This window comes from Phyllobates terribilis, unplaced genomic scaffold, assembly GCF_046119375.1.
Source record: "Phyllobates terribilis strain yellow unplaced genomic scaffold, ASM4611937v1 Scaffold_1__5_contigs__length_1240528914, whole genome shotgun sequence".
Classification (NCBI taxonomy): domain Eukaryota; kingdom Metazoa; phylum Chordata; class Amphibia; order Anura; family Dendrobatidae; genus Phyllobates; species Phyllobates terribilis.
This window is the reverse complement of record NW_027362761.1, coordinates 559318598-559345386: the sequence shown is the minus strand read 5'-3', so window position 1 is coordinate 559345386 and position 26789 is coordinate 559318598. Positions and strand designations below refer to the sequence as shown.

General features: G+C 44.9%; 1 protein-coding gene across 2 annotated transcripts in view; it reads right to left on the bottom strand.

The window, feature by feature from the left end:
* MYO5B (myosin VB) overlaps positions 1-26789 on the bottom strand; it is a 255729-nt gene that overhangs the window by 228675 nt on the left and 265 nt on the right. The window lies entirely within an intron of this gene.

The window sequence follows — 26789 nt, the reverse complement described above, 5'->3', positions numbered from 1 at the left end:
GAACCTTCAAGTGTTCAGTACAAGCCTCCGGCTACCTGACCCTATGGAGGGAACTGCACTCTTCATTGTGCACTGACATTTGATGCGAAGGCTTGTGAAAGTCCCAGCAACCTGCAATGAATGAAGTGGCGCTTATACATGGATACAGAGGACACTGAAGAACCCTTGCCATGTCTACACTGTATACATTTTTTTTTTGCTTTTGCGCTACAAGTGAACACATTTTACTTTAGCTTTTGCTTATCCGACACATATTAAGAGTAGATTAGTCTTTCTCCATGTTCTGTACTGTACAGTAATCTTACCCACTGCATCATAGATGGTGGGGTTACTACAAACATGTTCACCATTTCTAATAACAGGCAGCAAAATAGCGAGTGCTGCTCTGGAGTATAAAGCTATGTTCACACTAGGCGATTTTTCAGCGTTTTTATTTCTGCAGCAAAACCTGATCTCTTGGCAGTAAAGAAGCTGCGTCAAAAAAGCAGGCTTTGGTGCGTTTTCTCAGGATCCCAAAGTACAGGTTTGCTTCCACCACAGAAGCATGAACTCAGGTCACCAATGCAAGACATATGTGACACCATATTAACCAGAATTACAAATGTAACAGTGGGGGAGGTGAATTGTTCAGGAATAGTTTGACTAAAACACTGGCAGAGCATTGAGTTTGTAGGACACTATTTATTTTCACACTATGGTCTGCCATTCAGTTGCTCAAAGATTGTTCCATTTCATACCTCCGAGGGTCACAGGTAGTGTTCAATCTCACACCTACATCAGCCAATGTTTCCATTGTACACATCACTAATTTAATTAAACTGTTCTAATCCAAACTCCCATCTCAGGTGACAAAGACAAGATGGTAAAAACACAAAAGATAAATAAGTTTCATATACTGCTTTACTTTACCTTTTTCCACTAAAAAATCAGCAAAACCTGAGCTATATTCACACTAGACATTTTTTCACCAGCCATTACTTTCAATGGGTGAAAAACGCTTAAAAAAATGCAGAAAAAAAAAGCTGAAAGAAGTGACATGCTCTATTGTGCAAAAAAAAAAAAAATGCAGAGCACAAAATACTGATAGAAAAACCAATGTGCATGCACGATATTTCTGAAATCTCATAGACTTTGCTGGTACTGTAAAACGCAGCTGAAAATTTGCATAAAAAACACGCTGAAAAAAAGCCTAGTGTGAACATGTCCTAATACTCAATGTAACAAATGCTGGGTTCAGACTTGCGGACCAGTGCTGTTAAACAGCTGCTGATCGGCTACATGCCAGCAATTCCGTGAGCTCAGAATGATCGTCAGTATGTTCTTTCTGAGCATAATGTTACATAATAATGATTTTTAAAGGGAGAGTGTGGTCCCCAAAACTCAAGCTAAACCACTGAGGCTATGTGCCCACGATGCAGAAATGCTCCGGATTTTATCTGAGCGTTTCTGCATCTCCCTGGCAGAAAAAACGCATGCGGATTGTACATGCGTTTTTTCAGCCAGGGACAAGCGGAAATTAAGTGTTTTGATAATGCATTTCCGCATGCGGGTTGTCAAGCGCTTTCCAAGCGATTTTAGCATCACTTGGAAAAGTGCTTGACAACTTGGCCACTTGCCGCTTGCATGGATTTTATATAGTGTGACCAAGTTAGTTAAAAAAAAGGAATAAAAATGGTAAAAAATAAGAAGCAAACCATATACTCACCTTTCGATGGTCCCCGGTCTCCTTATCCATTGCGTCCGGTCTCCCCGATGTCTCGCGGTGGTGTAAAAGGACCTTCCAGGACGTCATTTAGTCATGTGACTGGTCACGCGACCGCCGACGTCAGCGGTCGCGTGACCCGTCACATGACTAAATGACGTCATGGCAGGTCCTTTTAGACCATCGCGAGCTGCCGGGGAGCCAGGACGCACTGCTATGGAGACCGGGGGCCATCAGAAGGTGAGTATAATGTATTTTTTTTATTTTAAATTCTTTTTTTTTTTTTTTCACAGGTACTATGGTACACGGGTCTGGAGGAGAGTCTCCTCTTCTCCAGACCAGGGTACCATCCGCACATTGAACCGTATGATATCCGCATGTGCACATGTAGTGATGCGGATGTCATGCGTTCCAATGCAAGTCAATGGCGGCGAAAACTCTGCGATTACGCAAAATAATTGGTAGTGCTGTGGAATTTTCCGCAATGATAATCCGCAGCGGAAATTTCCGCAGCATGTGCAAAGCACATGCGGATTATCATTGGGGAACATGGCAGACCTTCTACCATGCGTTTTTTAAGTGTTTCTGCGGCGGAATTGCTGCTGTGGAAACGCTTAGAAAACGCATCGTGGGCACGCAGCCTTAAACATTCATAAAGGTAACTTAGCCCCTATAAAAAAAAATCACACCCGTAGTACAGGTTTCACTAATTTGGTTTTATATAAAACCAAATACCATTTTATTACATATGTAACATGGGTCCTCGTTGCACCTCCTCACCTCCATTTAGGTTGATTGACAGCACTCACTTTGGAATCATCAATCCTGCACAATGCTGGAGCGGAGAGCACACACAGTGTCAGAGTCAGAGCGCTCTCATCCTTGTCTCCTGTCTGCAGCGGCCGCTCGCTGCACATTCTGATCACACTGTAGCGAGCAGCCGCTGCTGACAGAGATAGAAAAGAAAACTCTGACACTGTGTGTGCTCTCAGCTCATGTAGAGCGGGGCTGGAGATATAATTCAGGCAGCATTGTCCATCAACATTTAGGGAGTTGAGGAAGATTGTAAATGAGGGGACGGAACACTGCACTGATCCTTTGGCCACACCAAGGGTGCACTGTGGTCCTCTATGTCATGTATGTACACGGTGACTCTACCATCAGAATAGTGAGTGCAGCTCTGGAGTATAATACAGGATGTAACTCAGGATCAGTAATGTAATATATGTACAGTGACTGCACCAGCAGAATAGTGAGCGCTGCTCTGGAGCATAATACAGGATGCAACTCAGGATCAGTACAGGATAAGTAATGTAATGTATGTATACAGTGACTGCACCAGCAGAATAGTGAGTGCAGCTCTGGAGTATAATACAGGATATAACTCAGGATCAGTACAGGATCAGTAATGTAATGTATGTACACAGTGACTGCACAAGCAGAATAGTGAGTGCAGCTCTTGAGTATAATACAGGACGTAACTCAGGATCAGTACAGGATCAGTAATGTAATGTATGTACACAGTGACTGCACCAGCAGAATAGTGAGTGCAGCTCTGGGGTATAATACAGGATGTAACACAGGATCAGTACAGGATCAGTAATGTAATGTATGTACACAGTGACTGCACAAGCAGAATAGTGAGTGCAGCTCTTGAGTATAATACAGGACGTAACTCAGGATCAGTACAGGATCAGTAATGTAATGTATGTACACAGTGACTGCACCAGGGGCATACTGGGTGCAGCTCTGATCAGCTGCTAGTCAGTGTGGTGATTGCGGGTGTGGTGGCTGCAGATCCTGCTGTGAGCTCCTGATCTCTGAGAAACCAACACCTCTCCACCTGGGGACCTGCTTTCTCTCTTTCCCGGAGGGAGAGCTGGTTTCTGGGATGAGTGAAGGAGCCAAGCCCCAGGCTTCTGCTTCCCGAACCAGGCCGGCGGGGGGCAGAAGAAACCAGCAACCGGCCTGCACATCAGAGGACTCGGGGATGAGACGCTGCACCAGGAGTCGCAGAAATGTGGCTCCTACTCCTCCCGGGATTGTGGAGACCCCTAGAAGCCGCAAGGCTTCCAGCATGGAGGTAAAGCCTGACAGCGGCGTGCATGATGGTGCTCCTTCCGGAGGAAAGCGGAGTGCTCACGGAGGTGAGGCCGGCCTCCCTGAGGGGGGTTGGGCGCTGCAGGGACCCCGGGAGTCTGTGTCCACCTATGCCTCCCGGGTCATGATCCGCCTCCGTGAGTATGAAGATGCCAGTAAGCTCATCAGGAGGCTCCGGGAGGAGCTGCGCTGCACAAGCGCCAAAGCTGCGGGGGCCTCCAAACCAAGGAAGGCAAAACTCCAGGCCGAGGTAAAGCGACTGACCAGCGAGATTCACCTGCTGGAACTGAGGAAAGCTGACATCAGGGAGCAGAGTGGTCATTTCAAAGAAAAACTAATAAATGAAGACCGCTTTAGAGAAATGGCTGATACCAGAGAGCAAAGGCAGATGGGGCTGCAGCCTGAGAGCCAGGTGGATGATGAGAGTGATGATGACCAGCAGGAAGCCCCACCTGGCAGCCTGCAAAGTCACCCGCAGGCCACGTGCAGCGAGCTCCCTGCAGGACAGGCGACAGTGACATCCGGTCGCAGTTCTGCCGGCTCTGGGGAGGACAGTGACAGCAGCGGCCAGGGAGGGGCGCTAATGGCGGAGATTAAGCTCCTGGAGTCCCCAGTGTGCCTCCAAAACTTCCATCTTGGTGATGATCTACCAGAAGAGGCACCTGGGGGCCACAAAATGGCAAAGAAGACCAAGCCAAAGCTGCAGGAGGCGGTAAGATACGTATATGCCCCCCTCCCTGTACCCCTGAGTCTGCGTCAGGCTCAACTCGCTGTATAAGCCCCGTTGCCCAGCCCAGCCCGGGTTCTGCTGTGGATCCGGTGCAAAGGCGCGGGGAGATTACAGAGCGCGGTAGTGAGGCGCAGAGCTCCGTCTCTGCTTGTAGTAGCGGGGACGCAGCAGGAGGTGCATCAGCCGAGAGGCTGGACAGTGAGGGCGGCCCGGCGGCGGGCGTTCCATCAGGCCACGATGCTGTGGTGCGCTCCTCAGTGGGAGGGGGGAGCAGCCCGGTGTCGGGGGCAGCTCCGGTAGCCTCGGCACCTCTGAATGCTGTTGCCGCTGATCACTTAGTTGAGAAGCGGCGGCAGTGTGAGGGGGCTGTCGGGGCTGAGCGTTCCGGTCCTCCCACGAAAGTGCTATTTTGTGTTGGCGTCGCTGGTCCGGAAGATCCTGATGCTAAAGATCAGCGGCGCCTAACAGCAGCTAAAGATCAGCGGCACATTATTCCGAATGCCAAACAGCGGAAATTACCGACCAATGATGTGGAGGGCACACATAAGACCGGGGGTGAGGTCGCCTCCAGTTCTATGGAGGTGACTGAGCCCCTTGTGCCTGATGCGGAGGTCAAAATGTCATCCGCCATTGTTACTGGTCCAGCAGGAATGAATGTGGTGGTGGGGGTGAATGAGGCTAATTCATTGTCTAGTGGTGTGGTTGCTGGTTTGGTGGAGGGTGAGATGGAGGTGGGTAATGGTGTTGCTGTTCGGGCTGATGTGGTCACTGGTCCGGTTGCCCCCCCGGGGGTGGCAGCACCTGTCCAGAGTTATGCCAGTGTCACCTCCGGGGCAAATAGGGCATCCTCCTTGTCTCCGGGCTTTGGGGACGGCATGTTGCAACGGCGCCTTCTGGAGGCTCTAAAGAAGGGGGAGAGATCACTAATGGTAGAGGGTCGAGAGGTTGATCTATCCTTCTGGATAGAGAGGCATGGCCTCGGGGCCTTCCGAGAGCATACAGTGTGGTCCCTCCCAACAGCCGGGCCAGGCAGTGTGCGTAGGAATGTGGTCCGTCTTCGGTGGAGGGGCAGTGATGCATGTCCTCCAAGGTCTAAAGTTGTGGAGCTCCTGCTGAGGATGGGCTTCAAGGCGATTGACATCTACGCCTTGATACATCCCTATTCCACGCCTGAGTTTGATATCAGCTTTGTTCGGCCGGAGGGGCTTGAGCTCTTCTGGGCGAATTATGAGCTGGCAAAAAATGAGCCCGGCTGGCGAGACTTTGCCGTTCAGGCAGTGTCTCGCCAAAACCAGATCAAGAAAGTGACCGTGATGACTCGTAACGAGTCGCTTTCTTGCTATGACATCATGACGTGGCTTGGTCGGTATGGAGAGGTGGTGGAGATGCCAAAGAAAAACCGCGATGAGTTTGGTATCTGGTCAGGGGCCTGGACGTTTATGGTAAAACTTAAACGTTCAGGTGGTACGGTTGCCCACATTCCATCGTCTGCCTTCCTGGGTAGGGATCGTATCCTGGTCTTCTACCAGGGGCAACCGAAGCTCTGTCACAGGTGCGGCGACCCCACACACTTCAGTGCAAACTGCACCGTGCAGAAATGCGCGTTGTGTGGGGGTGTTGGCCATCTTGCCGCCTCTTGTGTGGAGATTAGGTGCCACCTGTGTGGTGAGTTAGGTCACCCATTCAGCCGTTGTCCTCACTCCTTTGCTAATGCAGTCGAGACCCCGGTGGGAGTAAGCCGTGAGGCCGATTCTGCTGGGGAGTGGACTAGCAGGGGTGGGGGAGCTGAGGGGCCAGGGAAGAAAAGCAATAAAAAGACGCCTGCCCAGCTGAGGCGTCTAGACAAGCGCAGACAGGAGAGGGAGCGGGGCGAGCCCCAGACTACCGGGGCAGCCCCTGTCCTGGATGCCAGTCTTGCTGCTGAGGCCCCGAGGGATGATGAGTTGGATGAGGAGGTCAGGAGGATCCACAGGGAGGAAACCGCCTCTGCCTCAGAATCCTCCCATTATGAAAGTATGGATGAGGATAATAAGCGGTGGCTAGAGAACAAGCGTAAGCTCGGCACCAAAAAGAAGAAAAAGAAGGGAGATAAAACATCTTCTCCCGCTCTGACCAAGGTACCTAAGGAAGGTAAAACTGACTCCCCTCTGGTTGGTCTTTCTAACCGGTTCCAAGCCCTTGATAACATCTCTTCCTCTGAGGAGGAGGCTGAGGGTGAGGTTCCGGCTTCAGCGGAGCTTACAGGGGGCGCCGAGTCTCCTTCTCCTGGGGATGCAAGGTCCTTGGGGGGAGGGACTGGCCCAGAGTCCGGAGACGAGGACGAAAAAAGAAGGAAAAATGTGGGAATGGACACCTCTGTGTCATTAAAGAGGGGGAAGGGGAGTGGGAAGAAGAAAGCCATCTAACTCAATCACCAATGATGGCGGTACCCACTCCGTTGACGCTGGCGTCCATTAATGTCGCCAGCATTAAGTCAAACATGGCTAGATTTGCGGCCTTTGATTTTCTCAGCCGGGTTGAAGCTGACATTTTCTTTTTGCAAGAGACCAGGCTGCCAAATATGGCAGAGGTGTTTATAGCTAAGAGGGAGTGGAGACTCGGGCCCTCCTATTGGTCTCTTGCGGCCGAGCCGTATAGCGGAGTGGCGGTCCTTTTTACCGCACCAGTAGAATGCCGACGGGTTATTGAGTTAGAAATGGGGAGGTGCCTGATATTAGATGTCCTCATGAAGGGACAGGAGCTTCGGCTCATTAACATTTATGGTCCCCAATCTAAGTGGGACCGGAAGTGTCTCTTTACGAGGATCAAGCTGTTATGTTCTGCTACCAGAGCTAAGGAAAGAGAGGAGATCTGTCCCTACGATAGAACTGAGCTTAATCCCTACGATGTAACAGGGGAGCTGATCCTGCGATCAGACCTGCTAAAGTCCTAAGCTAGTCTGTACGGAGACCTATAGATGTGGGGAAGGAATCCCTACAAGTACTAAGGACTGGGAGGAATATGGGACACCTCCTAACAGAAATAGTAGCAGACAGACGAACAAACAAAATATATAGAACATAGAGGTCCGTAGACCAAGCAAACTAACAGAGTTAGATACAGAGCACAGGCTAGCTAGAAAGTAGATATACAATGAAGTCCAGCAAAGCCAGAAGGGCGGAGCAGGATTAAATAGGCCAACAAGGTCATGTGACCAGCAAAGGAAAAAAACTAAGAGCAAGGTTCTAACAGTACCCCCCCTTCTAAGAGGATCCTCCGGATCCCCTAGGACCAGGCTTATCAGGAAATCTCCTGTGAAACGCTCTGATAAGTCTGGACGCGGAAACATCATCCGACCTCACCCAAGAGTTATCCTCGGGTCCGAAACCTTTCCAGGCCACAAGATACTGCAAACTACCTCTATACCGTCTAGAGTTAAGGATGCGAGAAATTTCATATTCCCCGTCCTCCACCACCGGAGGAACAGAGGCAGAGGCGTCACAATCCGATACAACAGCTTTTTTCAACAGAGAGACATGAAATACCGGATTAATTCTCCAGGAGGTAAGAACCTCCAACCTAACAGCAGATTGGTTGACAACCTGAAGCACCTTAAAGGGCCCTACAAACTTGGGACCCAATTTATTAGAAGGAATCCTCAACCGCAGATTCCTAGAGGACAACCAAACCATGTCACCAACAGCGAACAAAACCTCCTGTCGTTTCCTATCAAAGTAGTCTTTAGATTTTCTGTTAGCCTCCTGAAGATTACCACGCACATCCGTCCAAACTCTCTCCAAATCACCGGAAAAATTCTCCTCCTCAGGCACGGCAGATCCCAACTTGGAGAACGACCCAAACGACGGATGTCTCCCAGAACAACAAAATAAAGGCGAACAACCAGCAGAAGAAGATGTATGATTGTTCAGAGCAAATTCAGCAAGTGGCAGAAACTCAGACCACCCCTCTTGATTGTCTGCCACAAAACAACGCAAGAACTGTTCAACATCCTGGTTTTTCCTTTCTGTCTGGCCATTAGATTCAGGATGATATCCGGACGAGAACGACAAATGAACTCCCAACCTGTCACAAAAGGCACGCCAAAAAAGAGCCACGAACTGAGGACCCCTATCAGAAACAATGTCAGTAGGAACGCCATGAAGTCTGACAACTTCCTTGACAAAGGCCTTAGCGAGAGTTTTAGCGCAGGGCAGTTTGACGAAGGGAACCAAGTGACACATCTTGCTAAAACGGTCCACGACCACCCAGACGACAGTAAAACCCTCAGAGGGGGGAAGGTCAGTTATAAAGTCCATAGCCAAATGTGTCCAAGGAGCACTGGGAACCTCCAAAGGACAAAGCAACCCCGCAGCAGGAGTATGTGAGGACTTAGATCTAGCACATATAGTACATTGACGCACCCACTTAATGACTTCCTTCTGCCATCCAGGCCACCAAAAACTGCGACCCACCAGTCTCTTGGTCTCAGAGATTCCGGGATGACCTGCCAACCGAGATTCGTGACACTCAACAAACAAATCTCTCCTAAAGGTCCCAGGCACAAACAACCTCCCATGAGGAGTGTTAGATGGGGCATTCTCCTGTGCTTTAAGAATCTCATCTTCCAAAACGGAGTCCAAAGCAGCTATCACAACACCTTCTTGTAAAATGTTCTCCTCTTTCTCAGCACCGACTATGGGAGAAAAACTGCGAGACAAGGCATCCGCCTTAACATTCTTAGTACCAGGGATGTAAGTAACGGAGAAACTAAACCGCGAGAAAAACAGTGCCCACCTAGCCTGACGGGCATTCAGGCGCTTGGCAGCATCAAGATATATCAGATTTTTATGATCCGTAAGAACCTGAACGGGAAATTCCGCACCTTCCAAGAAGTGGCGCCAGTGTTCAAATGCGAGTTTAATAGCCAATAATTCCCGATTACCAATATCGTAATTCAGTTCAGTCTCCGAAAATTTTTTTGAAAAAAAGGCACAGGGATGTAATCCATCCCAGTTATCCTGAGACAATACTGCGCCAACCCCCACAGAGGAAGCATCAACCTCAACCAAAAACGGCTTAGTCACATCAGGCTGCATAAGGATGGGAGCAGAGGTGAACCTCTCCTTGAAATACACAAAAGCTTCAATGGCCTCAGAAGACCACTGAACCGCATCAGCACCTTTCCTGGTGAGATCGGTCAGAGGTTTGACAATACTAGAAAATTTTTTTATGAATTTTCTGTAATAATTGGCGAAACCTAAAAACCTCTGTATCGATTTCAAACCAATAGGCCTAGGCCATTCCTGTACAGCTTGAACTTTAACCGGGTCCATCTCAAAACCTTCGCTGGAGATAATTTAACCCAAAAAACTAATTCTCTGTACAGCGAACTCACATTTCTCCAGCTTAGCAAAAAGCGAATTGTCCATTAATAACTGTAATACCTCACGTACGCTCCGCCAATGAGACTCCAGATCAGGCGAATAAATCAGAATGTCATCCAAATACACAACCACATTTTTGCCGATCAAAGGTCTAAGGATGTCATTAATAAGATTCTGAAAAAATGCAGGAGCATTAGCAAGACCAAAAGGCATAACCAGATTCTCAAAATGACCCACAGGAGTGTTAAAAGCAGTCTTCCATTCGTCACCCTCCTTCATGCGCAACAGATTGTATGCCCCCTTAAGGTCAATTTTAGAGAACCACTTGGCCCCCATTAACTGGTTAAACAGATCAGGAATCAATGGCAGTGGGTAAGGATTGCGTACAGTAATTTTGTTAATCTCACGAAAATCCAGACAAGGACGTAAACCGCCGTCCTTTTTTTTTACAAAAAAAAATCCAACCGCCACAGGAGACTTAGAGGGCCTAATGTGACCGGCGGCCAAACTTGTCTGTATGTATTCCTCCAAAGCCTTCCTCTCAGGAATAGTAAGGTTAAATAAACGACTTTTAGGAGGAGTCGCTCCAGGGACAAATTCAATAGAACAATCATAGTCTCTATGGGGAGGCAAAACCTGCGATTCCTTCTCAGAAAAAACTCTCCAAAAATCCTGAATAGGAACAGGCAATTCTCCCCTATCCAAAGCTGCAATACGCCCGTTACAACACTTGTCATAACATTTATGGCTCCAGGATTTAATTTCACTGGTAGACCAATCCAGTACAGGATTGTGAAATTTTAACCAGGGCAATCCCAATATTACTGGAGAAGGCAAGTTATTCAAAACTACCAAATCCAATTTCTCATGGTGAACACCATTAATAGTGAGAGGAAATTCACAGACCTTGAGAGTAATATTCTTCAAAGGGGAACCATCCACAGAAACCACAGCAATGGGGGATGATAAAGGTTCGGGTTTTAAATTGAGTCTTTCCAAGAATCCCCCATCAATTACATTCAGAGTAGACCCACAATCCACAAACACCCGAAATTCCATTAATTTTTCCTGAGCAATCGTGGAAGCAGCTAAAAATACACCCTTGGAATTTAAACAGGCAATACGGGCATGACTGACCATTTTTTTTTCTTTCTTCATACGAAGCTCACAGCCTTTAATCAAATGACCAGATTTTCCGCAATAGAAACACAAGCCTTCAGAAAATCTACGGTCTTTTTCTTGAGAGCGAGGTGCCACCGATCCAATCTCCATCGGTTCACCACTGTTAGTACACACATTCTCATAACCAGAAACTGACATAGCAGAGGATTTGCTCTCATTAACCCTTGCACGCAGTCTCCTATCCACCCGTATAGCTAATTGCATAGCCTGTTGCAAATCTTCAGGTGTAGGATAAGCAATTAGCAGGTCTTTAACCCTTTCATTGAGCCCAGCAAGAAATAGACTTTTCAGAGCAGAATCGTTCCACCCTGTTTGAGTAGACCAACGACGGAAATGAGTACAATATTTTTCCACATTACCTGATCCCTGTTTCAAACGTCTCAACTCAGTCTCAGCTGATGAGACACGGTCAGGCTCATCATATAATAGTCCCAAAGCAGAAAAAAAACTATCTACTGATCTGAAGCATGTATCACTAGGTTGCAAAGAAAAGGCCCACTCCTGAGGCTCTTTGCGCAAAAGTGACATTATGAACCCTATGCGCTGGGATTCATCCCCAGAGGACTTGGGTCTCAAACGAAAATACAATAAGCAAGCATTTTTAAATGAAAAAAATTCTCGGTGTTCACCAAAAAATAAATCCGGCAAACATACCTTAGGCTCCAAGAAATGTGCTCCAGGACAGTTACTCACGTGCTGACGGAGCTCGGCCACCTCCAGAGAGAGTCCCTGCAGGCGATGAACCAAATCCTGAACCGACACCATGATGGAACAGAAAAATCTTTCCTTAGAGAATTTGCAGGCTGGACTTACTGTTATGTTCTGCTACCAGAGCTAAGGAAAGAGAGGAGATCTGTCCCTACGATAGAACTCAGCTTAATCCCTACGATGTAACAGGGGACCTGATCCTGCGATCAGACCTGCTAAAGTCCTAAGCTAGTCTGTACGGAGACCTATAGATGTGGGGAAGGAATCCCTACAAGTACTAAGGACTGGGAGGAATATGGGACACCTCCTAACAGAAATAGTAGCAGACAGACGAACAAACAAAATATATAGAACATAGAGGTCCGTAGACCAAGCAAACTAACAGAATTAGATACAGAGCACAGGCTAGCTAGAAAGTAGATATACAATGAAGTCCAGCAAAGCCAGAAGGGCGGAGCAGGATTAAATAGGCCAACAAGGTCATGTGACCAGCAAAGGAAAAAACCTAAGAGCAAGGTTCTAACACAAGCCCTACCTTTTTACGAGTCGGCAGGTCGTCTTTGGAGGGGAATTCAACACTGTCACGAGGCCCCGGGATAGAGGAGGTTCCAGAGACAAGCTGACTTATGATAGCGTCGCCCTTAATAGTATAGCTAGTGAGGCTCGCCTGGTGGATGTCCACATCCGGCACACCGCAGGCCACGAGGGGTTCACCTATCATAGAGGTAACTGTAGGTCCAGGATAGACAGGTTTTATTTAAAGGAGGAAGCTGTCTCTTCAGCAGTATCTGTTGTTGAGGTGGAGTTCTCCGATCACTGTATGATTTTGTTTTCCCTGAATGTTACAGAGACCCCCCGGATGGGAAGAGGCTTTTGGAGGCTCATCTCCGCTTCTTCCAAGAGAGACGAATTAAGACAGTCCTTTGAGGATTTTCTTCAAAGCCAGGTACCCTTACTGGATCTTTGTAGTAGTAAGTCAGAGTGGTGGGAGATGTTTAAGAAAAGGGTGGCGAGATTCTTCCGCCAGCTCTCGAGCCTCAGGAGCCTGGACAGGTATCGCCTGTATCAGGGCCTGAGGAGGAAACTCGAGCATCTTGTCTCAACTGGAGGTAGCCGCGAGGAGATCTCCAGAGTGAAATCTTTGCTAATGAGGTGTCAGTATGATAGACACGCATCTTTGGTTTTTGAGAGGGATTACGGGAAGTACCGCTCGCCCGACCCTTACAGAAACTGCAAGATGTCAGTGAATAGTAAAGTTGTTACAGGACTGGTTGACACTGCGGGGTCCCTGAAAAGATCCAGATCGGGGATCCTGGAGGTCGTCAGATCCTTCTACTCGCACCTCTTGGGGAAGAGGGATCTGGATTGGGATGAGATGTCGGCTTTTCTGGCTGAAGCCGTCCCCGAACCATGGGTAGACCCCTCTCTTGGCGTTTTGACAGAGATGATCAGGGAAGAGGAAGTTAAGTTGGCGATTGAAGGGCTTGCCCTGAAGAAATCTCCCGGTCCGGATGGCTTAACATCTGAATTCTATAAGACCTTTAAGGACGCCTTGGTTCCCCTCTTGACTGAGGTATTCAATGAGTGTCTTTCCTCGGGCACTCTGCCAAAGTCAATGAGGAGATCTGCCCTGATCATCTTGTCAAAGGGTAAGGACCCATCTTGCATTGAGAATTGGCGTCCCATAGCGCTTCTCAATGCAGACAGGAAGGTTTTGGCAAAGGTGCTGTTTAATCGGCTGGTGAAATTTGCACCCCAGCTCCTTTCGGGGGCCCAGCATTGCTCTGTTCCGGGCCGCAGTACAATTAGTGCTGTACTCTGTGTCCGAGAGGCGGTGGAGCAGGGTAGGGCTGGCCACTGGAAGGGGTACATGCTGTCATTGGACCAGGCAAAAGCGTTTGATCGGGTTAATCATGAGTACCTCTGGTCTGTCCTTCTGAGGTATGGCCTGCCGGGGGGGTTCGTTGATTGGCTTAAGACCTTGTACGCTGGGGCAGAGAGTTTCCCGCTTGTGAACGGTTGGATTGGCAGCTCTTTTGAGGTTGGGTGTGGTGTTCGCCAGGATTGTCCCTTGAGCCCGCTACTGTACGCGTTTTCGATTGACCCACTTCTTAGGAGGGTGGAGCGTGGACCGTTAGCTGGGATCGGGATGGACCGGGCAGCACCGGAAGCCACTCTGAGAGTGGTGGCGTATGACGTCACCGTTTTTGTTTCCTCTGATGGGGAGGCAGAATGGCTGATGTCAGAGGTAAATCGCTACTCGGAGGCATCCGGGTCTAAGATCAACCGGGATAAGTGTGAGAGTCTCTGGCTGGGAGGAGGAGATCCTGGTTTTGATCTCCCGGACACCCTTCCAGAACCCAAAGTCTCTGCAAAAGTTCTTGGCATCGAATTTGGCCAGGGGGATTACCCCAAACAAAATTGGGACAGCAGGCTAGAGATCGCCACTCAGAAGGTGAACCAATGGAAGGGTTGGTCTTTGACCCTAAGGGAAAGGGTAAACCTGATCAAAACTTACCTGCTCCCTTTGCTGATCTATCTGGGCAGTGTGTGCATCTTGCCAGAGCCTCTCTGGACTCGGGTCTACAGTTTGTTCTTTCAACTGTTATGGGGGAATAGAATGAACCTGGTCAAGAGGGAGGTTACTTACCGTACGAGGAGACTAGGAGGGTTGGGTATGGTCAACCCTGTGGTATTCCTTGTGAATACCTTCATTAAGATCAATATTGCAAACCTCTGGAAAGAGAGGGCTCCTCCGTGGGTATTCTCCTGTAAGGGATGGTTTCAGCCTTTCTTCCAGGAATGGGAGACAGGAGGGCAAGTGAAGGATCTCCGCACACCGCATGGACATCTCCCGGCTTACGCTACCGTGGTTCTGAAGGTAATTCGCCGGTGGGGTCTGGGAATGTGGGAGGTCAGGACTCTGCCAAGGAAGCTCCTTGACAAAAGGGTTCTGTTGACCCATTTTCAGAGGCCTCTGGCGCTCAGAGATTGCCCAAGTCGGGATCTTGGGGTGGGTCTGCATCTTTTGAATTCTATCAGGATCCCCTCGAAGATTTGGGACTTGGCTTGGCGCTGCTTCCATGGGAAACTGTGTGTGAGGGACAATCTGAAGTGTAGGAGCTCTGAGGACAGGAACTGTCCTCGGGAGCATTGTGGTACCATGCTTTAAAGCATGTCCACTTCCTGCTTCGTTGTCCCTTTAACACAGAGGTGTACAACAGGGTGGGCGCCTCCATTGGCTGGCCCCGGCTGGCCGGTCTCTCTTATGCGGAATGGGCCTATGGAGCATTCGGGGACCTGGGTGGTCGGGACCGCTGCACCTTATTTCTAGTTAGCGCAGTGGTTAGGTATCACACGTGGAACGCACGATGCTTAGTATCGACGCAGCGGAAAATCCTCCCAGTGGACGATGTGTTTAGGACCATACTCGGTGACCTGGTGAAGGTGCGTTCTCTGGAGTATGAGAGACTGGGTACACAGAGGGCCGCTCTCCTCTGGAGGGGCTTTTCTTTTAGTGTGCCCTAGTCTGGTCATCTCCTCTCCTGGTGGTGGGCTGCTGCTGACACCATAGATTTTAGTTTTGTTTTGATCAGTAGACAGTGATGTAGGGCTGCAGGCGCGAACTTGGGCTTTGTCAGTTGTGGTTATTGTATTGTTTGTTTCTGTATATATTGCATATATGGGTTTGGGTGTAGGTGTTAGGTTGGGTGGAGGGAAAAGGGGGGAGGTGGGTTCATCTTGTGGGACACTGGTTATTTGGGTGAAAAACTGGCACTGCCTGATCTGTCCTATGGACTTTGGACATGGACTGAGGCATGAGGCGCAGGACCAGCTCTCAGGTCAGTGCCGGGGTTGGGACTGGTGGGCTCGAGTGTGGGGGGGGGGTTTGTTTTGTCTTGTATATATTTGTATAGTTAGTATTTATCTTATTTGAAAAAAAAAAAAAAAAGAATGTATATATTAGTTTGTATATAATTTGTCGGTTATTGTTTATTATATTGTTATTATTTGTTTGGTAACCGGACCAGATGTCATGGTGTAGGTAGTTATTATTGTGTATATATGTATAATATGTGTGTGAGGAGAGAGGGAGGGGCTGGACCAGTTCATTATATTGTTTATTTTCTGGTTATTAATTTTCTTATGTTTCTGTTATTATTATTGTTATGTTTTTCATTTTTATAATAAAAGATCTACAGGATATAACTCAGGATCAGTAATGTATGTACACAGTGACTGCACCAGCAGAATAGTGAGTGCAGCTCTGGAGTATAATACAGGATGTAACTCAGGATCAGTACAGGATGACTAATGAATACAAAATACAAAGTTACTCAATTAGGGTGTAAATTGGTATATAAAAAGGTAGAGGTACTCTTTAAATGAAACAAAGTAAGTACACTTTACTAATAAGTCTGCAGAACTGTCTTTGGAGCGAGGCCTGAGGGAAAGTCAGCCTAATCAGTTTTGTATTTAGGAATGCCAGCTGCACACAAGTGAGTAGATGGGAATAATGGCTTATGTCATTGTCAGGGACCAGCCTGGCTCGGGGCCCTAGGAAGCAGCATAGAGAGCCACCATATTACCATACAATCTGCTCACTGAATCATGCAGAAGGCTGACCCACTTACAGTTATCATGCAAGAAATTCCGGCGAACGCAGAAAAGTGGAGTGAAACACTGAATTCTTGTACTTATCAAAAAATTAATAAAAAAATTTTAAAAAAAAAGCATGGTAGGTCAACAAGAATAACTCTCCAGCCGCATCCATAACGCAGTACTCCGGGATACCGGAGGCTCCAGCCAGAAAATCATCAGGAGATGATTTTGTCGCCACTGTCCGACACGTAACTTTTCTTTATGCTGTTGATGGAGCTGAGCGAAGGCTCGTTTTTGTGCACGGAGCTGAACTTTTTAGTGGTATCATATTGATATTTTTTATTGCAATTTTAGGGGGAAGTGCAGAGACTGAAAAACTACAATAGTTTTATATTTTCAATCTAATCCTTTTCTTAGCAGCTGCAGAACCTTATAATGCAGACCTCATACATTATTGTTAGGAATGGGTGTTAAAGCGGATCTTTCTGCAGATTTCACAATATAAGCTATTATTTAACAGATCTCTTAGACTTGATAAGGCTGGTATGCTTACTATGATAATCCACATCAGAAGGGCTGTATGGTAAAAATTTCCCTGCCTAAATAAGCATTTTAATTTGAAGATTACATAGCCATTCTAACAGATTTTCAATATAACTACACCAACCTCATCAGGTCTGAGGGATCTATTTACTAATGTACGTGGATCCTGGTGACAGATTTGTTTTATCATCTGGTGACCTCGCAGAAAATGCAGATCGAGGGACCCGAGGGGTCAGTGCCCAGCAGCAGGGGAAAAAAATGTTCTTATATTGAAGAAAAGTTTTATTAAGAACAAGAATCCATTTATTTATATCAATCCATCTGTAACTATATTTATCAGTATGTTGATGTGATGGAAGCAGGAAAAATGGGCAAGTAAAACAACCGGAGCTGAGGTGTGCATTATGAGGTTCTGCAGCAGCTGAGTTGTGCATTATGAGGTTCTGCAGCTGCTGAGGTGGCATTATAAGGTTCGGCAGCCGCTGAGGTGGCATTATGAGGTTCTGCAGCAGCTGAGGTGTGCATTATGAGGTTCTGCAGCAGCTGAGGTGTGCATTATGAGGTTCTGCAGCAGCTGAGGTGTGCATTATGAGTTTCTGCAGCAGCTGAGGTGTGCATTAAGAGTTTCTGCAGCAGCTGAGGTGTGCATTAAGAGTTTCTGCAGCAGCTGAGGTGTGTATTATGAGGTTCTGCAGCCGCTGAGGTGGCATTATTTGAGGTTCTGCAGCCGCTGAGGTGGCATTATGAGGTTCTGAAGCAGCTGAGGTGAGAATTATGAAGTTATGCAGCAGCTAGTGACGCTATTATGATGCTAACGTAATCTGTGACAGATGAGAATAGATAAGCAGTGTCTATATAGCACCGTTGATCCCTATATGACCATCATGTTCTGATATAATGTGATGACTATACAAATATTACTATTACGCATGTTTTATAGTAATGTCCCATAGAAGAAGTCCCCCGATGTAACTGCTGCTGACGTTCCGCTGGGATGTAAACTGCAGGAATTTGGCAGAACGTGGTGAAGACGCTGCCAGTAATGTCTGACTGTGCTGCCGCTTCTGGGCTAGAGATCAGTTAGTGATATAACTATTGTACCACTCATACACACCGCCGCTCCGTGCTGCCATCAGCGCTTTCTGCAATGACTGCAGCGAACAATGGAGGGGCCGGGACATAAATCGGCCTCTGCGATGATTAAAATAAAGTACCGGGAGGCAGACTCATCCAGGACTGTCGCCAAGTGCGGTATATGAGGTGACTGAAATATGTCCTTTCTAGCATTTAATTTTTTTTTCCCTTTATGGACTTTATCGTATATATGTTCAATAATTTTATATATTGATATATCTGACTTCTGTGGATTTTCTTTTAGACAAATTGTTTATTTTTTTTTTTTTATCTATTTTTTTCTTTTAAAACTTTTTTTTTTAATTTTATTCTGTTATCTTATCCCCCCACCTTGGTCCGCTTGCACTATATTCTGGAATACACCAGTATTGGACTATATTGAGTATTTAACAATTTTCTATGAAGTCGTGTCACTGGTTGGAAATCATAGGAGCACAAAGGTGGCAGCGGCGGGGCCCCGGCAGTCATGGCGATCCAGCAGCGCCCCATGATAGTGTCGCAAGGGGGTGGCGCAATGGGCGCCCGATCCGGTGAGCCATCGACATAGTGCCACTTAAACGCAGCTGTCAGAGATTGGCAGCAGCATTTCAGTGGTTAAACAGCGTTGATCAATACAGCCAGCACCTGCCATGTATGGAGCGGCCTCCGCTCCTGACTTTGTACTGTGCTCTCTTGTACATTTACCCTAACCACACAGATAATGAGAGGCTTCATGGCTTTATTGGGCCCAGATCCAACCAGCATTAAATCTACATATGTCGTCTGGGAGCTGCAACCATGGACACAGCTATGTAAACACACTCTGCCGTGTCCTCAGTTACTGTCCCCAAAGGAGCACAGGCTAAAGACACTTTCCCTTTAATTGAAGGAAAACTCCACTTATGAATTACACTATTCTCTCACTCATACATTTTGGGGCAGCGCTATGAAAACTGTCTCTCTTGCCCATAGCAACCAATGACAGCGCAGCTTTCATGTTACTAGACCAGACACTTAATTGAAAGCTGTGCTGTGATTGGTTGCTATGGGCGACTTAGAAATTCTTTCTTAATGGAAATTTCATCATCCCTCCATTTAGTTTTCAGTGTTTTATACATTTCAAGCATGTGTACATTTAACTCCTTCCCGCCACAGCCATTTTTGTGTGTGTGTGTAGATAGATTATATATACATACACACAGGTTTGTTATCGCCATAGTCATGCTGACATATACACACATATATATATATTTTTTTTTTTTTTTTTTTTTTTTATGCAAACCTGCACAATCAATGGAGCTGTGTGGCGGCTTGTTTTTGCGTTGCAAGCTACAGTACAGACCAAAAGTTTGGACACACCTTCTCATTTAAAGATTTTTCTGTATTTTCATGACTATGAAAATTGTACATTCACACTGAAGGCATCAAAACTATGAATTAACACATGTGGAATTATATACTTAACAAAAAAGTGTGAAACAACTGAAAATATGTCTTATATTCTAGGTTCTTCAAAGTAGCCACCTTTTGCTTTGATGATTGCTTTGCACACTCTTGGCATTCTCTTGATGAGCTTCAAGAGGTAGTCACCGGAAATGGTTTTCACTTCACAGGTGTGCCCTGTCAGGTTTAATAAGTGGGATTTCTTAACTGTACTGTATATATTTTATTGCTACCATTTTGGGGTACATATGATTGTACTATATTTTTAGGGTGCCTTTTTTTTTTTTTTACGTTTGCACTATTGGTTAATAGATCAGACTCTTGTGGATACTTATTTTTTTTTAAATATCTTTATTTTTAATCTTTTTATAACATATGACGTAGTTGTGAATAACATTTTGGGCGCCAAAATATGTACTGGCTCCCATCGGTAATTGCGGATCACCAATGGGTTGCCATGTTTCTCCGACTCTATAAACTGTACCACTGTTGTATTGCAGTATATGGAAGGAGAAATCGCAGGTCCAAGTCCCCTAGGTTGGCTAAAAAGTTTAGAATTTTTATATTTTTCAAAACAACCCCCATTTTCCCCATTAATAAAGAAATATAAAACTAAAAAAAAAGTGGTATTGCCGCATCCATAAAAGTATGATGAAAATATAAAATTAACCCAAACAACAAACTACGTAAACAAAAAATATAACTATAAGTTCAAGAGTTGCACTTTTCTATGGTCGATAGACATAAAATTGCAATAAAATTGTTCTATCTACCCAAAACAAGCATCAACAAAAACATCAGCTGTGCCTGCAAAAAACAGGTGGAAAAATAAAAAAAATATGAAATTGAAAAAAAATAAATGGAAAAAAAAAAAAAAATTATTTATGGTAATTCCGATTATATTTTTCAAAAATTAGCAGAAAAAAAAACTATGATATTTGGCATCACCAGAATCCCGTAAAGAGGTAATTTTTACTGCATAATGAATTCTATAAAAACAAAACACAACAAAAACTATAGCGGAATCAAGGTTTTTTTTTTGTCATTTCACCGCATTTCAAAATTACTATATATACCAATATCCACACATAAAACTGTCACTATCCACACCAGGTATGATGTCGTAAGTGGTGATAAGGTCTCCATGAGACCACCAAGCCTTATCGGGACGTATTAGCACATCTCCAGTAGTGCAGCCTCAGGCTTCGGGCCTGTGATTTGAAATAATGATATCTCAGAGTAGAAGAAAGATATTAAAGAACGGTTTTCACATTTTTAACGTAAACGACATGGCCTTTGAGAATTTTTTATCTTTCTCAATGGCACCACCATAATAATTGGCCCATGGTGTAATCATCCCCTGCGCTCCACCACTGAACCAATATAGGCTCTTTGCGGCCAATGTTAATAGGTTATTAAAGGCCATTAAATAAGTCGGCTCGACGGTAATGAAGGATGACAGGTCTACCTTAATTAACCTTACTGTCTGAGACTGCTTAAAAACTAATGAGATACAAGACATTAGCAGATGTCTGAGCAGCGGGCATCCCTGTGTGGCAGCGCCGGGCGCCCTGCTGGACCTGTACAGAAGTAACGTGGTATCATGGCTGGCATGGGCTGTGATAATCAGGCAGACGGCACTGCTGGCATTCACCTCCTCAATAACGACAGGATCTGAAGAAATATAGGGGAGCTGCCAAAATTCAACTTTTACACAGAGGTGCAATGAAGAACATACAAACTTATAAACTTTACTTTTTGTGGAGGCTTATCAAGATATCAGACACAATATATTTTTTTTTTTTTACAGGCACAAAGAAATCCATAATAAATCATTATGATAAGCGATCTATGTCTACAGCCCATAATTCTGACAAGAAGACTCAAGCTGCATTCACTGTAAAACTTTTAAATAATGATAATTTTTGTCAAAATAATTGGAATAATTTTCTTCAGAAAAAAATAAAATAAATAAAAAGTGCCCTATATTTACTGACTATCCAGGAATTTCTGGACGGCTGACAACTCTGAACAGATGATGGAAAAAAAAAAAAAAAAAAAAGTCACAAGTCTACTACCATTTGTAATGAACTCAAGCCAATTTTCCCTTTTGCGCTATAATTTTTTTCCTCCTCTTCTCCCAAGAGCTATAACTTTTTTTTTTTTTTTTTTTTACATCAACATTTTTGCTGCACTAGTAGCATTTATTAATGACGGCATTCATTTTATCATATAATGTTTTGATAAAAACAGGAAAAAAATAAATCCAAGTGTTGTTGAAAAACAAAATGCAATTCTACTATTGTCTTTTGGGTCATGACGATAAAAAAAATGTATATATGTATGTGTGTGCATATATATATATATATATATATATATATATATATATATATATATATATATATATATATATATATATATATATATATATATATATATATATATATATATATATACACACACACACATATATACACATACACACGACCAAACATTCGTCATATATTATAATATAATAAAGAGAAAATTATATTACATAATATATATATTATTATATTTTAATCATTTTGCTCTGTATCAGCATTTTCGGAGCTCAATATCCATTTTATTCTTCCATTCATGGACATGTATGAGGGCTTGTTTTCTGCGTGTTGTTGAGCTGTCGATTTTAATACCATTTTATAGTAAGCACCAGGTTTCCATCGCTTTTTATTGCTAAAGCAGCCAACAATGAAAAAAAAAATTCGAAGCTACAAAAGCTCTTATAAGAATACAGAAAATCTCAATATACATATATATATGAAAATAGTATTAAAAATATCCGTCACACCTGTGTATAGTTATATTTAAAGGGCCACTAACCCTAAAGTGGGCTGCCTATAAAAGTGCAGAAGAGCTTATTACCCAAGTGCAGTCCTCAGCAATTAAAGGGCAGGGTTTTTTGACGATCATTAGTCACCTGTTAGAGACGACTATGCTATAGTTAGCCTGCATTGGCTGATAACAGAGAACAATAGTCAGCATTACCGATGGCGATAAGACAGATTTCAGGTGTACTGTCTCTTTATGACGCACAACAGTAGGTGTCTGGTCAGAGTCCCAGCTTGCAGGTTATAAATTATACCGGGCAGCTTAGCAACATCAGTCCCTCAAGCAAATCCACAATTATTAGGGACGGACGCACAAGCTGCGCTGTTTTCTGTAAACGTCTAATCAAGAAAACCTGTTCCACAGCCAAACCGACTACCCCAATATGAGCGGCAGATCCATCATTCACAAAAAGTCAGAGGCAATGATGGCTCACGGGGCGAAGGACACATTATCTATGATCCCTAGCACTTTAATCGAAACTACTTCCTTTAACTTCCGCTTTCGCTGTGCACACCTGCCGAGCCGCGTCCCACCTGATCCCTTGTTGTCACAAGTATTCAAAGCCTCCCAATTGCATTCCCCAGCGATTCCACTAAAGAGGCCTTCACCGCTCATCTGTAAGGTTAAGTTCACACAATGAATTTTTGACAATGCATATTTTCCCCGCACAAAAATTTATTTATTTATTTATTTTTTAAAAAAAGCAGCGTCTTATGGAAAATAAATGGGATTTACAGAAATCTCGTGCCCATTGTGAGTTTTTTTTTTACGCTGTGTAAACTGACCTACTGCGTGCTTTTGATATTCGCAACGTCATTTTTTCTTGCAGGTACGCAGAGTTTCATGTGTGGATCTTCCCCATAGAAATGTATTAGATGCGGAAAATCCGCAAGGTAAAAAAAAGGTAACGAAGCAACTTAATTTAAAATATTACATACAAAAAAAAAAGAAAAAAACCGCATCGTTAAAAATGTAATGAAAAAAAACAGCAAGTGACCTAATTTAGCTAATAGCTGCAGAAATGTTCAAAATATGCAACTCAGCAAATACTGATCTTGGGATTGTAGCCTAATCCTTGTACATAGGAGCAGTATTATAGCAGTTATATTCATGTACATAGGAGCAGTATTATAGTAGGTATATTCTTGTACATAGGGGACAGTATTATAGTAGTTATATTCTTGTACATAGGAGCAGTATTATAGTAGGTATATTCTTGTACATAGGGAGCAGTATTATAGTAGTTATATTCCTGTACATAGGAGCAGTATTATAGCAGTTATATTCATGTACATAGGAGCAGTATTATAGTAGGTATATTCTTGTACATAGGGAGCAGTATTATAGTAGTTATATTCCTGTACATAGGAGCAGTATTATAGCAGTTATATTCATGTACATAGGGGCAGTATTATAGTAGGTATATTCTTGTACATAGGGGACAGTATTATAGTAGTTATATTCTTGTACATAGGGGACAGTATTATAGTAGTTATATTCTTGTACATAGGGGGCAGTATTATAGTAGTTATATTCTTGTACATAGGGGGCAGTATTATAGTAGTTATATTCTTGTACATTGGGGCAGTATTATAGCAGTTATATTCCTGTACATAGGGGCAGTATTATAGTAGTTATATTCCTGTACATAGGGGCAGTATTATAGTAGTTATATTCCTGTACATAGGGGCAGTATTATAGTAGTTATATTCTTGTACATAGGGGGCAGTATTATAGTAGTTATATTCTTGTACATAGGGGGCAGTATTATAGTAGGTATATTCTTGTACATAGGGGCAGTATTATAGTAGGTATATTCTTGTACATAGGGGCAGTATTATAGTAATTATATTCTTGTACATACAGCACAGACCAAAAGTTTGGACACACCTCATTTAAAGATTTTTCAGTATTTTCATGACTATGAAAATTGTACATTCACACTGAAGCCATCAAAACTATGAATTAACATGTGGAATTATATACGTAACAAAAAAGTGCGAAACAACTGAAAATATGAAAGTAGGACTATCAGATGTGTATCCACCAGACTTCTGCACAACACAACTGATGGTCCCAACCCCATTTATAAGGCAAGAAATCCCACTTATTAAACCTGACAGGGCACACCTGTGAGGTGAAGACCATTTCCAGTGACTACCTCTTGAAGCTCATCAAGAGAATGCCAAGAGTATGCAAAGCAGTCATCAAAGCAAAAGGTGGCTACTTTGAAGAACCTAGAATATAAGACATATTTTCAGTTGTTTCACACTTTTTTGTTAAGTATATAATTTCACATGTGCTAATTCATAGTTTTGATGCCTTCAGTGTGAATGTACAATTTTCATACTCATGAAAATACAGAAAAATCTTTAAATGAGGTGTGTCCAAACTTTTGGTCTGTACTGTATATATAAGGCCACCAATGAATTATTCAATGACAACACATATGGGATAGATATGTTAAGTGATAGAATAGTCTACAGTTCTGCTAGGTGTGACTATACTCATGTTGATGAATCCACAATGGTTTGTCTGTGGACGGTGGACGATTGCAACAAATATAAGGAAGTATTACAGGAGCAGGAGATTTAAAAGTCAGACTATTTCCTAATCCATGTACCACCCCCTGTAAATCAGCTGCTGAGGCTGAAGCTTTAACACAATCTGAGTCAGCAGCACATTGGAAAATACAGAAACGTTGCTCATTACGATGAATTTTAAATGGAAGCTCCTGGGAAAATGGCTTAAGCAGCAATTCCCTAATGAAATTAAATTATTGGAATAACTCCTGTAAAATGCAAAGTGGCTGAAAAAGTGGAGTAGTACCCCCAACAGGTTCAGAATCCGTCCTGACCCAATGTAGCAAACCCTCAGCTATAAGATATATCAGACCTGGGTTTGATTTTCAGTCTGAAAACAAATTTGTTGCTATTGGAAACTGTTTCAAGTTTTACTGATTTTAGTAAATAAACCCCAAATGTTTAAATTTTGAGGATTTGCACACACTGATTAGGGCTATAGTACGGTGAATTATGCCCGTCATCTGCCGGATAACAAAGGAACTACATGCCGCTCCAACTGTATGTGCTGATCCATCAGAAATCAATGACACAGTGCAGCAGAGTGTAAGGCTGCGTTCACATATTCTGGACGCGTTGTGGCAAAAAACGCCTGGTTCGGCTGTAGGCTTCCAAAATCGTGGCAAAAACATGGTGATTCAACTAGCAAAAAAACACAATGTGGCCACAAGGAGTGAATACATCGTAAGCCAACCGGTGTTACCCCCCAATACAGAGAGGTGACAGGTACAAGTGACCCCCCCACAATACAGAGAGGTGACAGGTACAAGTGACCCCCCCCCCCCCCAATACAGTGAGGTGACTGGTACAAGTGACCCCCCCCCAATACAGTGAAGTGACAGGTACAAGTGACCCCAGTACAGAGAGGTGACAGGTACAAGTGACCACCCCCCCAATACAGAGAGGTGACAGGTACAAGTGACCCCCCCCCCCCCAATACAGAGAGGTGACAGGTACAAGTGATCCCCCCAATACAGACAGGTGACAGGTACAAGTGACCCCAATACAGAGAGGTGTCAGATACAAGTGACCCCCCCCCCCCCCCCCCCCACCAATACAGACAGGTGACAGGTACAAGTGACCACAGTACAGAGAGGTGATTCCAGTGTACCCGGCGCCAACTCCTCAGTACAGCCAGTGTACCCGGCACCATAGCTCCAGTACAGCCAGTGTACCCGGCACCATAGCTCCTGTACAGCCAGTGTACCCGGCACCATAGCTCCTGTACAGCCAGTGTACCCGGCACCATAGCTCCTGTACAGCCAGTGTACCCGGCACCATAGCTCCTGTACAGCCAGTGTACCCGGCACCATAGCTCCTGTACAGCCAGTGTACCCGACACCATAGCTCCAGTACAGCCAGTGTACCCGGCACCATAGCTCCAGTACAGCCAGTGTACCCGGCACCATAGCTCCAGTACAGCCAGTGTACCCGGCACCATAGCTCCAGTACAGCCAGTGTACCCGGCACCATAGCTCCAGTACAGCCAGTGTACCCGGCACCATAGCTCCAGTACAGCCAGTGTACCCGGCACCATAGCTCCAGTACAGCCAGTGTACCCGGCACCATAGCTCCAGTACAGCCAGTGTACCCGGCACTATAGCTCCAGTACAGCCAGTGTACCCGGCACCATAGCTCCTGTACAGCCAGTGTACCCGACACCATAGCTCCAGTACAGCCAGTGTACCCGGCACCATAGCTCCAGTACAGCCAGTGTACCCGGCACTATAGCTCCTGTACAGCCAGTGAACCCGGCACTATAGCTCCAGTACAGCCAGTGCACCCGGCACTGTCTCACCAGTAAACCCAGCGTTATACCCAAGTACAGGTACAGCCAGTGTACACAGCAC